This window comes from Macaca fascicularis, chromosome 4 (assembly GCF_037993035.2).
Source record: "Macaca fascicularis isolate 582-1 chromosome 4, T2T-MFA8v1.1".
NCBI lineage: Eukaryota > Metazoa > Chordata > Mammalia > Primates > Cercopithecidae > Macaca > Macaca fascicularis.
The window spans coordinates 170019710-170033272 of NC_088378.1; positions in this window are offsets into that span (position 1 = coordinate 170019710).

A 13563-nucleotide genomic window follows, 5' to 3' on the forward strand; every position below is an offset into this window, starting at 1 on the left:
GCTAGTATAATAAACATTATATCATGCTGTACTATCCTTTTTTTTTTTTTTTTTTTTTTTTTTTGAGAAAGAGTTTCACTCTTGTTACTCTTGTTGCCCAGGCTGGAGTCGGGTGGTGTGATCTCAGCCCACTGCAACCTCTGTCTCCCAGGCTCAAGTGATTCTCCTGCCTCTCAGTCTTCTGAGTAGCTGGAATTACAGGCATGTGCCACCACACCCGGCTAATTTTTGTATTTCTAATAAAGACGGGGTTTTGCCATGTTGGCCAGGCTGGTTTTGAACTTCTGGCCTCAAGTGATCCGCCCCTCCTCAGCCTCCCAAGATGCTGAGATTACCAAAGTAAGCCACTGTGTCTGGCCTATACTATTCTTTGTATACATGGCTCATATAATAAACACCATTATATCATGCTGTACTATTCTGTTTATACGTTGCTGATTTGCAAATATTTTGTTGAGGATTTCTTTGTATTCAAAAACACATAATGGTGTAGGTATAGTGGTCTATAATTTTCTTTTTTGTACTATCTTTGTTTTTGTTATAATAGTAATGAAAGCCTCATAAAATGAGTTGGAAAGTATCCCTTTTCTATTTTCTGACAGAGATTGTATAGAATTAATGTTTTGTTCTCATTTAAATAGTTGGTAGAATTCATCAGTAAAATCATATGGGCCTGGAGATTTCTTTTTAGAAGTCTTTTAACTATTCATTTGATTTCTTTAATAGTCATAGGATTATTTAATTATGTCTGTTTCATCTTGTGCATGTTTTAGCAGTTTGTAGTTTTCTAGGAATTGGTTCATTTTATCTAAAGTTTATGTGCATAGAGATGCTCATGGTATTTGTTGTGGGGAGCAACGATTATCCAGGACAGTGGTGTGGGAGTATAAGAATTTACCAAGACAGGCCGGGCAATGTGGCTCACGCACTTTGGGAGGCTGAGGCGGGCGGATCACCTGAGGCCGGGAGTTCAAGACCGGCCTGACCAACATGGAGAAACATGGAGAAACCCTGTCTCTACTAAAAATACAAAATTAGCAGGGCGTGGTGACGCACGCCTGTGATCCCAGCTACTCTGGAGGCTGAGGCAGGAGAATCGCTTGAATCTGGGAGGTGGAGGTTGCGGTGAGCCGAGATCACGCCATTGCACTCCAGCCTGGGCAACAACAGCAAGACTCTGTCTCAAAAAAAAAGAAAAAAAGAAAAGATTTACCAGGACAGTTGTTGGTACAGAAAGGCAGATTTATTAGAGAAAGTAGGAAAATACATTGCCAGAGAGACAATGGACAAGTCAGCAGAAGCTGACTGCAGAGAAACAAAGACTTGTGGAGATTTTCTAGGGCAGTGCTTGTGCTGAAGAGGGTTTGTGTAGTACTGATAATACCAAGATTGCAGTGAGTTAACTTGCAGGTGTCCTGTGATAGCTGGGTGCAGGAAGACTGTGAATTATTTGCACAGGAGGGCTGTGTATCCCAGACCTTGAGAAAGGCAGACTTGTAGCTTATCTACTTTCTCTTTTTGCTTTCCCTTGGTCCTGCAAACCTGACTCCCTTCCCCTGGTTAGGACTCCACATCTCCCCACTAACAGAGCAACAATAAGAAGTCTTTAGCATGTGGGTGAAGATTTCATCTTCCAACTGCTTCCTGCTGACCAGAGGCATTGAGCTGGCCCGACCTAATCCTGTTAGTCTGTCAGGAGGTTACAAGGGCCGAAATCCTTGGCTTGGGAGTTAATTGGGCAGAGTCATTGTGTAACCATGGGGTTGGGGGCAGCATTTGTAGCCTAAAATTTTGTCCTGCTGTATCCAAAGGAGAGTCATGGAGTTCTTTTAGTGGCTGATACCCTCACTGCAGTGACATTTTAGTTTGAAATTGTTGTCTTCTAGAAGACACAAAACAAGATATTGCATTAATAATACATAATACAAATAAGCTAATATAAGCATTATTATAGGTGGGAGAAGTGGGGCCTGAGAGATAAGATTTCTAAATGTTAATTCAATAAGAGAAAATCAAGGAAAAGTTTGTAGATGTACTAGTGAGGAGTTAGTTTAGTTTGGACCTTTATTTCTATATATTCCATTCCAGTTGCTGAACTATGTACAGGTATGAAAGAATTACTACACATTTTGCTGGCATTAACTTCATTGTTTCCCCACTATAGAAAAAACCTGTGGAGGTGCACCGTGAACTTGTCTCCCATTCCTGGTGTGTCTGATTATAGTTGAGGGTGTAATTGCAATGGGCTCGAATTAAAGCCCCTAGGACAGGGCCAGACCCCTTGGAGTTTGTGGTGTAGAGGTGAGCCTTACAGCCTCTACATATGATGAAGGCAAACAAATTTTTAATAAGAGGCATTTTTATGGAAACAGAAGAAAAAAACAAATATTAACATTGGGCACAATTTATCCAGATGTTAAACTCAACGCATTTTTAGTTACAGAGGAGGAAGGCAGTGGCCATCTTACCCTTTTCATTCTTTTGCTTGTATTTTAAAGAATGAACTTCAGTTTGCAGGACCTTAGGAAAGAGGTAATAGCAACTCCATTTAGTTTAAATTAGAAAAATAAAAGGAAAAAAATGTTGAATGCATTGGGAACTTGTAGCCCAGAAGGAATTCAGGATTTGGTTAAAATTGTAGAAAATAATAAAAAACTTTGTAACAGTGGACAAGACTAGAATTTGATGACAGATGTACTACAGCTTTTTTGAAACATAATTTTTCTTTCCAGTTTACTAAAAACAAATTATAATGGAAAAAATCTATTGGTAAAATAAGTTTTCGTCTTAGTATACTTGGCTTTAGTATTTGCATAAAGTTAGCAAGAATAATTGTTTTGCATATAGACTCTTCTATTTTTTAAATTTGGTTTTGCTGAAACTTTATTCCATAGAGAATCTCAGATTTAACTTTAATGTCTTAAGCTCAGTTATGGGTTTGTGCCATTAAACACCTGTATGAGTTGGGTAAATTCTTTTCCTCTTGAGGTCCCAAGACAATTTGGGGCTCCTGGGTCTGTTAGAAAGTGACATTCTTTACTTATCACAGGTTAGGAACCCTGCACAGGGACTGCGTAGATAAGGTATGAGGCCAGCTTTTCCAAGGAACTTTTATTGGCTTTATAAGTTAGCTTTGATTCCGCCTCCCCACCCCTCAAAAAAGCATGCCATTCCAGTTAAAGCTTGGTAAAAATAACCAGTGTCTCCAACTGTGACCTGCTACAAAAGAAAACAGATCTTTTTTCTTTTCTTTTTTTTTTTTTTCGAGACAGGGTCTCACTTTATCACCCAGGCTGGAGTGCAGTGGTGCAATATCAACTCACTGCAGCCTCGACCACCCAGGTTCAAGCAATCTTCCTGCCCTAGACCCCCAAGTAGCTGGAACTACAGGCATGTGCCACCATACCCAGTTAATTTTTTGTGTTTTTCGTAGAGACAGGATTTTGCCACATTGCCCAGGCTGGTCTCGAACACCTAAGCTCAGATGATCCACCTGCCTGAGTGCTGGGATTACAGGCATGAGCCATAGCACACAGCCAGAAAATAGAAAATAGATTTTCACGCCATGGTGTGAGCCATGGCACACAGCCAGAAAATGGGCCATAGCACACAGCCAGAAAATGAGCCATGACACACAGTCAGAAAATAGATTAATGAATATATGCAAATAACTATAGTTTTTAGTTTTTTTTGTTTTTTAGTTTTTAGTTTTCCATTAGTTTAGTTTATGTAATTAACTTCTGTTCTGCTCGATATTTATGAACACATTAGCTTTTAATGGGAGTCTGGGAAATTTCTTTCTTTATTCTAACGTTACAATTTCCAAAGTTATTAGAAACTTGCACTCAAGAGCACCTGTTAGAGTTCTACAGGTGATTATAAAACCACCTTGATCTAAGGCAGACAGAAAAAGAGGACAATAAAGAGCTTTAGAAAGCTTTATTTAACTCTATAAGGCAAGTTAACCATTTGAGCTCTGAATTTTTCTTGTTGCAACTTGCTCATAAGTTTAAAATGTACATGAAAACAGGCCACAATATGCAAGCAGCTGGAGTTTTAAAGAGAACAATAAAATCAAAGATTAGGATGTTAGAAACTGTCTTTCCCTTTTAAGGCTGAATCTTTGGATTGAACAGAAAAAGAGAAAAGGAAAAGAATGAATGGAGAGGCAAGGGTTCAGCTGTACAGGAGGGTTTGTGAGCCTCCCAGTTACTGCACGGTGTGGAGCTAGCACTCTTTTCCACTTTATCTCCGTCACGGAGAGCTTTAGCACTTCAGACCCGCAGAATGTGGAACAAATGTGTCCCACCTCCACAGGTTACTCGTTAAGCTGCGCTGCTTTTAGCTGGAGCAGAGAGCGCCTTTAGATTAAAGCCACTGGCGGTTGAATTTAAGTTCTGGGGGTCCTTCAGCTTTCAGGGCAATCCTGTTTCCAGTGGCCAAGCTTGTGGCAGAGTGGGTAGGCTGTGCACAGCTTCTTCCCATTTATTTTATGGGGTAAGTTGCCCTTTAGTGGCCTGACCTTTTGCACAGATGGCAGTTATTTGGAGGAGTGTCCTTAGGGAAACCTGGAGAAGCTGGGGGCTTGTAAAGCAGCCAGCCATTGAGTCTGCCTCTTGTCCCTGCATTTTCATTTTTTTCTTTTTCTTAGCCCTGTTTTCCTTATTTTGCTTTTGATTATAAAGACTGAGGAGGTTCATTTGAGGATTTCCTGAATAGGGGCCACGCTGTGTTACAAAAGAAAATTAGATATTTCTTTTTTTGAGAGTCTGAGGGTTAAATTTGTCTTAATGCTTTAGGATGCAGCCTAGCGGTGAGTCTGAAGGAATAGAAGGGGTGTGTCCCATGGTGGAACTGGAAAACACACGCCTTGGGGGCAGTGCCACTCAGGGTCATGAACTGCCCTTCTGCTTGGGACGTCCTGCCAAGACGAATGCGGAGATGTATGCCAAGTTCCACGGACGTCTGCTGAGGGACTTGGCGTGCACCTTATAAAGGGGCATTCCCACCTATTAGTAAAGATCATCCAGGGGGCCCTGCGGCTGGACAGCCAGTCCAGGTTCTCACTCACGCCGGGTGATCAGCCCAGGTATGAGGAAGGAGGGGTGCAGGACGATCTCCACCGGTGCTGGTCCAGGAAAGGGAGCGGGCGGGGGATCACTATTCTGAGGCTGTCTGAAATTACCTAATTTGGCAACATCTGGAACAGGATGGCTGGGTGACTCTCCAGAGTTTTTCTTTGTTTATTTCTTAAGGTATAGGCTGATATTATTGATTCAAGACCTCCTTTTCTAATATAAGCCTTTTAATGCCATGAATTTCCCTGGAAACTTTAGTTGCATCTTACGTATTTTCATATGTTGTATTTTCATTTTCATTCAGTTAAAAATACTTCTAATCTCTCTCAAGACTTCTTTGACCCATGGGTCACTTATAAGTATGTTTAATTTCCAAGTGTGTGGTATTTCTTCTATTGTCTTCCTTTTATTGATTTATAGTTTAATTCTATTATGGTCAAATGACATATTTTGTATGATTCCAATTTTCCTAAATTTGTTAAGCTGCAGGATATGATCTATCTTGGTAAATGTTTCAAGTGTGTTTAAAAAGAATGTGTATTCGGTCATTGTTGGATGGAGCGTAATATACGTGTTAATTAGATCTAGTTGATTAATGATTGCGTTAGTCTGCTTTGCATTGTTATAAAGGAATATCTCAGGCTGGGTAATTTATAAAGAAAAGATGTTTATGTGGCTCATGGTTCTGCACGCTGTACAGGCACAGCCCCAGCGTCTGCTTGGCTTCTGGGGAGGCCTCAGGAAGCTTCTAATCATGGCACAAGGCAAGGGGAACCAGTTTATCACATGGTGAGAGAGGGAGGAAGAGAGACGGAAGGGAGGAGGTGTCGGGTTCTTTTAAACAATCAGCTGTCATGTGAACTGGATAATATATAAGCTGGATAATAGAGTGAGAACTCACTCATCACCAAAGGAACGGCACCAAGCCATGCATGATGGATCTGCCCCCACATCCCAAACACCTCCCACTAGGCCCATCTCCAACATTGGAGGTCACATTTTAACATGATATTTGTAAGGGACACACATCCCAACCACACCAATGATGGAATGTCATCTCCCTGATGATTTTCTGTCTCTAGTTCTATGTATTGCTGAGATAAACGGTTTCTGATGAGAAATCTACAGCCATTTGAATTGTTGTTCCCCTATGGGTAAGATGTATATTTTTGATTTGACTGCTTTCAAGAGTTTTTCTTTATCCTTACTTTCATGTGTTTCTCTATGATATATCTGGATGTGTATCTCTTTTGGCTTATGTTGTTTGGAGTCTGAGATTGTATTTTGGTTATTGTATTTTTCAGTTGTAAAATTTCCATTTGTTTCTTTTTCCTTTATTTTCCTTTTCCAGACAGTATAACTCTGTCACTCAGGCTGGAGTGCAGTGGCATGATCACAGCTCACTGCAGCCTCATACTCTTGGGGTCAAGCAATCTTCCTGCTTCAGCCTCCCACGTAGCTGTGAATACAGGCACGTGTCACCACACCAACCTAATTTTTTTTTTTTTTCATAGAGATGGGTTCTCACTGTTACCTAGGCTGGTCTTGAACTCCTGGTCTCAAGTGATCCTCCCACCTTGGTCTCCCAAAGTGCTGAGATTAGATGTGTGAGCTATCGTGCCTGGCCTGTTTCTTTTTTATATCTTCCATTTCTTTACTGAGACTTTCTCCTTTCCCCTGGTTTCTAGAATATTTGTAATTGATCATTGGAGGGTATTTTTGGTTTTGGTTTTGTTTTTTCTGTTTCCTTTCCTTCTTTTAATGACGGAATTTTATTGTCTTATAGATCTGGCCAGAAGTCTGAAGTCAAGATGTCAACAGGACTGGTTCCTTTTAGAGGCTGAGGGTAGATTTGTTCCATACGTCTCTCCTGGTTCCTAGTGGGCGTAGGTAATCATCAGCGCCCTTGGCTTGCAGCAGCCTCACTCCAGTCTCTGCCTCCATCCTCACATGGCTTTCCCCTTGGGGGCTTCTCTGGGTCTCAAATCTCTCTCTGCTTTCTCTTATAACAACACAGCCATTAGGTTTAGGGTCCACCCTAAATTCAGGATGGTCTCATCCTGAGATCCTTAACTTATTTATGCCTGCAAAGACCTTGTTTCCAAATACGATCTTATGTCGTGTTTCCAAATACGACATTCTTAGGTATCAAAGGTTAAGACTCGTGCGTGCCTTTTGAGGGGGATACAATTCATCCCACTACAGGGAATAATTTACATATGATAAAACTCAACAATTTTAAGTGGCCAGGCATGGTGGCTCTCCCCTGTAATCCCAGCACTTTGGGAGGCCAAGACAGAAGGATCGCTTGAGCCCAGGAGTTTTGAGAGCAGCCTGAGCAACACAGAGAAACCAGACCCCACTTCTACAAAAAATAAAAGATAATATTTGCCAGGCGTGATGGTGCATTTCTGTAGTCCCAGCTGTTCAGAGAGATCTCTCACCCTATTTCCACCATGTGAGATAGAACGAGCAGTTGGCAGCATGCAATCTGGAAGATGGCCCTCACCAGGACCGGACTGTGTTGGCGCTCTGATCTTGGACTTTCAACATCCAGAACTGTAAGAAATTAGTTTCTGATGTTGATAAGCCACCCAGTCTATGGCATTTTGTTATAGCAGCTAGAACTGACTAGGACACTCTATTAAGAAATCTGTACTTGACATTCAGAAAATACTGAGAAAGGCAAATACGACCAATGCCAAATTTGGAGCCAGATGAAATTGTTTCTTTCTTTTATTTTAAACTAGAGACTGGGTCTCACTATGTTGCCCAGGCTGGTTTTGAACTCCTGGGCTCAAGCAATCCTCCTGCCTTGGCGTCCCAAAGTGCTAGGATTACAAGTGTGTGCCACCACACCTGGCCAAGGTTGTTTTAGTCTAGTAATGATGAAAATGCATCTCAGGCGCATAAGCTTGGCAGGTACCTCCTGAGTAGTGGCTGAGGGCATTTATTTGTCTGCACTTGAACTATGGGTGTATATTTTTACCTTGGAAATGTTAAGGAGTACCATTAGTTCCTTTCTCTAAACCCCTATTCCTGGCCCTCGTTCTGCCATTCAGTATGTGGTCATAGTTGGACAGTTTCTTATGAAGAAAGAAAGTGAATCCTTAAGGAAGAGACTAAGACGTTAATTAATCCAGTAATTCACCAGCGATGTCTTTCCTTATAGCCCTTGGCTCAAAGTCCATGGCATGTAAATCAGACACAGTGACTGTGCAGCCCTGCCTGCTCAGTTCACCCACACCCATGTTATTCAAGGATGCACATAGATGTACACAAGAGGGCACGTAGATGATGACCACTTTCTTACCTAAGTTACGAGCAGTGAAAGAACCTCATGGGAAAAAAGTTCCTCTTAGTCATAATTCAAGGAAGAAGAATACCATTAGCAAATGCATCGCTGTAGTCAAAGCTGAAAAATAAGACTTTTAGTACACACTCTTAAAATGGTGATCGTTTTACACTATTTTAAGGGATAATTTATAAGGTTTACTTTCAGCTAATTTTACAATACACAGTCTTGGAAAATAAGATGGAATAAATCTATGCCCTCTCCAAGTGAAATTACTAAACTTTATGAAAAGTCTGATATAATGTGGCTATTCTAGGTGAGAGGTTTTAGCCTTGTCCTTCTGAGAATAATAATAGTTCATGCTGCATGTTGAATTCACCAGGGCACTGATTTTTGCTCTTAGCCACAGTCCAACCCTGACAAATATCAATCTGATCATAAGAATGTTTAGGTTTTCTTCTCCTCCAAGCACAGGGGAATTTGGTACCTAACACAAAGCAGAAAGAATGGCCAAAGGTCCTGGGAGCCTGAGGCCCATCCTCTTTGGGTGGTGATACAGGTAACGGGGAGAAATCTGGCAGTGGCAATGTCTCACGGCTTCGATTATGTGGGCACCTCACCCACCCCTAGTGTGGCGCATTCTCATTTCAGAAATCCCTATAAGACTTCTCGTCTTTCTGGAAGACAAATGGGCAAACAGCTTCTGTGCCAGAGAGAGTTGAATGAAAGGCAAAACGCTGAAGTGTGAGCTAGGGCAACTGCGATTATAATGACAGAGTCTGGATTTGGAACCATCTGTTCAGGCCCTTCAAAAGAAAAAATATTGTACATAACGCTAAAATCACTGGTTTCAGTCCATCCTACCAACAATAGGAGTTGAGAGTTAAGCAATGTTAGTGTTAAGGTTTTTAATCCTGATCCCCAGAGTCCATGTTTCATGTCTTCTAAAAGTAGCTTAATTTCTTTTCCTGAGAATTTAATTTATGGCACCAGTCTGAATATCGCAAAAAGGAGGAGCCCCTGATAGATAGGCCAGCAACAACCTCTCTAGGAGCCAGCCTCGGTGGGGCGGGTCTGTGAGGTTGTCCCAGGGCTCTGCTGCCACCTGCAGCCCGTGCAGCTCAAAGGCATATTCGTGACAGCCAGCCGGATGTCAAGTGCTCCTGGCGTCCTCTGCGGCACAGGAGTGGGGATCGGATCCTGGGAGGTCCAGGCTGCAGTGGGCCATGATCGCGCCACTGCACTCCAGCCTGGGTGACAGAGTGAAACGCTTGCCTCAAAACAAAAACGGAAACAAAATCCAGTGAATCTCTTCGGTCCCTAAATGCCCTTAATAACCGCCCTTCCACCCTTAATAGCATAAGAATGCTGAGTGTTTCCTTTCAAACCTTGAGAGGTGAACTGATAGCAAAGTCTGATATAACCACGAGCACGGGTGCTTTGACCCTGCCATTCTGGGGTCACTGTTGAGTTTACATCCTGCACAGTCTCATGGACATGGGTCCACTAGGGTGGACATGCCCTTGAGTGCTCAGGGCTCACACTCCTGAGGAGACCCCGTGTGAACTCTAAAGGTGCCTCTCTTTCAGGTCCATTGACTCAGCTGTTGTCCCCAAAGCAACATGCCCTGCCTCAGTGGTAGGCCTCAAGAGGTTTGTTTTGGCAGGGGAACGAGTGGTGTTTTGTTTTGAGACAGGTTCTCGTTCTATCACCCAGGCTGGAGTACAGTGGTGTGATCATGCCTCACTGCAGCCTCAACTTTCCAGGCTCAAGTGATCCTCCCACCTCAGTCTCTCAAGTAGCCGGGACCACAGGCATGCACTACTATGCTCAGCTAACTTAAAAAATATATATATTTTGTAGAGATGGGGTCTCGCTATGGTGCCCAGGCTGTTTTCCAACTCCTGGGCTCAAGCAATTCCCCTACCTCAGCCTCCCAAAGTGGTAGGATTACAAGTGTGAGCCACTATGCCTGGCCAAGAGGATTTTTAACACAATATGCACCCAGATTTATTTTATTATTATTACTCTTTCTTATCACAAACTATTTCACATGTACAAAAGTAAGCTTTATAGAAATTGATTTATACATGACAGTGAAATGAATACTTGAATACTCACCATTTAGCTGAAGACAAAGATCATTAAAAATACCTTTAGGCCGGGCGCGGTGGCTCAAGCCTGTAATCCCAGCACTTTGGGAGGCCGAGACGGGCGGATCACGAGGTCAGGAGATCGAGACCATCCTGGCTAACACGGTGAAACCCCGTCTCTGCTAAAAAATACAAAAAACTAGCCGGGCGCGGTGGCGGGCACCTGTAGTCCCAACTACTCGGGAGGCTGAGGCAGGAGAATGGCGTGAACCCGGGAGGCGGAGATTGCAGTGAGCTGAGATCCGGCCACTGCACTCCAGCCTGGGCGGCAGAGCCAGACTCTGTCTCAAAAAAAAAAAAAAAAAAAAAAAAAAAAAAAAAAAAAAACCTTTAAAGACCTGTGTGCCCCTCCCATCATATTACTATTCTGAATATTTAATTATACTTTTCCACATGAATTTGGCAGGTGATTTTTTATTTGGTATGTTTTTATACTTGAACTGAGTGATATCTAAAACCTGTATTTTTCACTCAACTTTATAATTATGAAATATACACATCTTGATGTGTGGACCTGTAGTTAATTATTTGTTAATTGGGTAGTATAGTGAGATGTGTAAATGCTCAATTTTACAGTCAATTTTTGAACAATGGACACTACCCACCAGTGGACTATGAATTCATCTGTTGACCCACAGTCTTACTAACACCTGGTATTGTCTACATTGCTGGGTGCAGTGATTTTTTTATACCTATGAGATCAATTTTGTTCAAAATTTTTTTAGACAGAGTTTTGCTCTGGTTGCCCAGGCTGGAGTGCAATGGTGCGATTTCGGCTCACCGCAACCTCTGCCTCCCAGGTTCAAGCAATTCTCCTGCCGCAGTCCACTGAGTAGTTGGGATTACAGGCATGTGCCACCACACCCGGCTAATTTTGCATTTTTGGTAGAGACGGGGTTTCCTCCATGTTGGTCAGGCTGGTCTCAAACTCACAACCTCAGGTGATCCGCCCACCTCGGCCTCCCAAAGCGATCGGATGACAGGCGTGAGCCACCGCACCTGGCCAATATTTATTATTTTAATGGCATCCACTTGACTACCACTTACTAAGAGATGTGTCCTGAAATCTACCACTCTGAGAGTGGATTTGTCAATTTCTTTTCATGATTCAGTGTTTGCTTTATATACTTCAAAGCTGTTTATTAATGCATACCAAGTTTGGAAGTGGTATAGCTTCATATTGAATTGATACATTCATCATTTTTTAATTCCTAATCATGATTGTTGCTCTAATGTCTATTTGTGCTTGATATTAATACAATGATCCTACCTGCTTTTGAGTATTTGCGTGGTATATCTTTTTACATCCTTTTACCCTTAACTTTTTGTGTGGATGGCTTAGATATATCTCTTGTAAACTGAAGGTAGCTAAATTTAAGCTTTTTATCCAGCTAGACTCTTTTAACTGATATTTTTGTCCATTGACCTTTTTTGTGATTACAGATATATTAGGATTTTTTTTTCCACCATTGTATTTTGCATCGCCAATTTGTCCTTCTTTTACTGTTGATTTTTTTCCCTTCATTCTTGTCTTCTTTTGGATGATAGCATTTTTTCTTATTCCATTTTTCTCCTCTACTAATTTGACCTCAATTTCTATTGTTTTAATACTTATCCTAGAAACTTGAATATACATATACCACTTAAAAATCTAAATCATTAGCATTATCCCCCCTCCCTGAAAAAAGAACTGACTGTTTTTATTTGGATTATACCCTCTATATGTTATTTTTGCCCAGGATTATAGTTTTATCTGCTTTTTAACCCTATAAATTAGGCTATATTGTTATTTATTTACTTTTGAGACAGGGTCTCACTCTGTCACCCAGGCTGGAGTACAGTGCAATCATAGCTCACCACAGCCTTTAACTCCTGGTCTCAAGGGATCCTCTCACCTCACCCTTCCAAGTAGATGGGACTACAGGCGAGCACCGTCACAGGCAGCTAATTGTTTTTAATTTTTGTAGAGATGAGGTCTTGCTATGTCGCCCAGACTGGTCTCAAACTTCTGTTCTCAAGCTGTCCTACCACTTTGGCTTTCCAAAGTGCTGGGATTACAGGTGTAAGCCACCGTGCCTGGCTGCTAATCTACCGTTTAATTTATTCAGTCTTTAATTTCAATGTTTATGCATTTCAATTCTAGACGTTCCTTTTAGTTGTGTTTTAAATCTGGTCACTTTTGAATGTCTTTATTTCTTTAAACATTTTGTACGTGGTTATTTTGTGTCATGTGTCCCATAATGCCAATATTTGAAGATCATAGGTGATTAAACCTATTGCTTAGTGTTTTTATTTCCAATCATAATGTTTTGTTTCCTCATGTGTTTGGTCATCTTGCAGGGCATATATTAGACTCCGCTTAATCAAAGGGAATCCTGATAGGCATGAGGTCATGATTTTCTCCAGAGAGAATGTGTGTTTACTTAAATTACTTACTATACTGAAGGTGGCTATCACTTGGGATCGCTTAACTTCTTTAGATTTTGCTGACTTGTGGATGTGGGTAGAATAAATTCCAAATCCAGACCCTATGGAATAGGAGGGGTTTGTTTTTCTACCCAGAGCTGAGACGGAGATAGGCTACCTGCCTGTCTCCCTGTAAGGGCGAACGTATTTTTCTACCCACCTTGGAGCCCCTCTACGAAGTCTTGATTCCGCTGCCCACATGGCACAGCCCCCAGGCCTGGTCTTGCTCCCTTTCGCTCGGTTATTGGTACCAGTATTTGATGCCGACGCAGCCTAAGGTTCCACACTTGCTTTCCAGACCGCTGGCAGCAACTTGTTTATTGTTGTGGTGGCGATGGGGGTGGTGGGGTGAGGGGTGGGGCATACGCTTGGGTATTTTCCTTCACTTTTTATGATCTTAGTAACACATATAAAAGTATATTTGTTGTGATTTACTTGGCATCTAGAAGTGTTGCTTCAGGAGAGCTTTTCAGATGTCTTGTCTGCCACGGAACAGGAAGTGAAAGTCTCTGCGTGGTTTTGACCTCACCCAGCCATGACACAGAAGAATCTCTGACCCACAAAACATGAG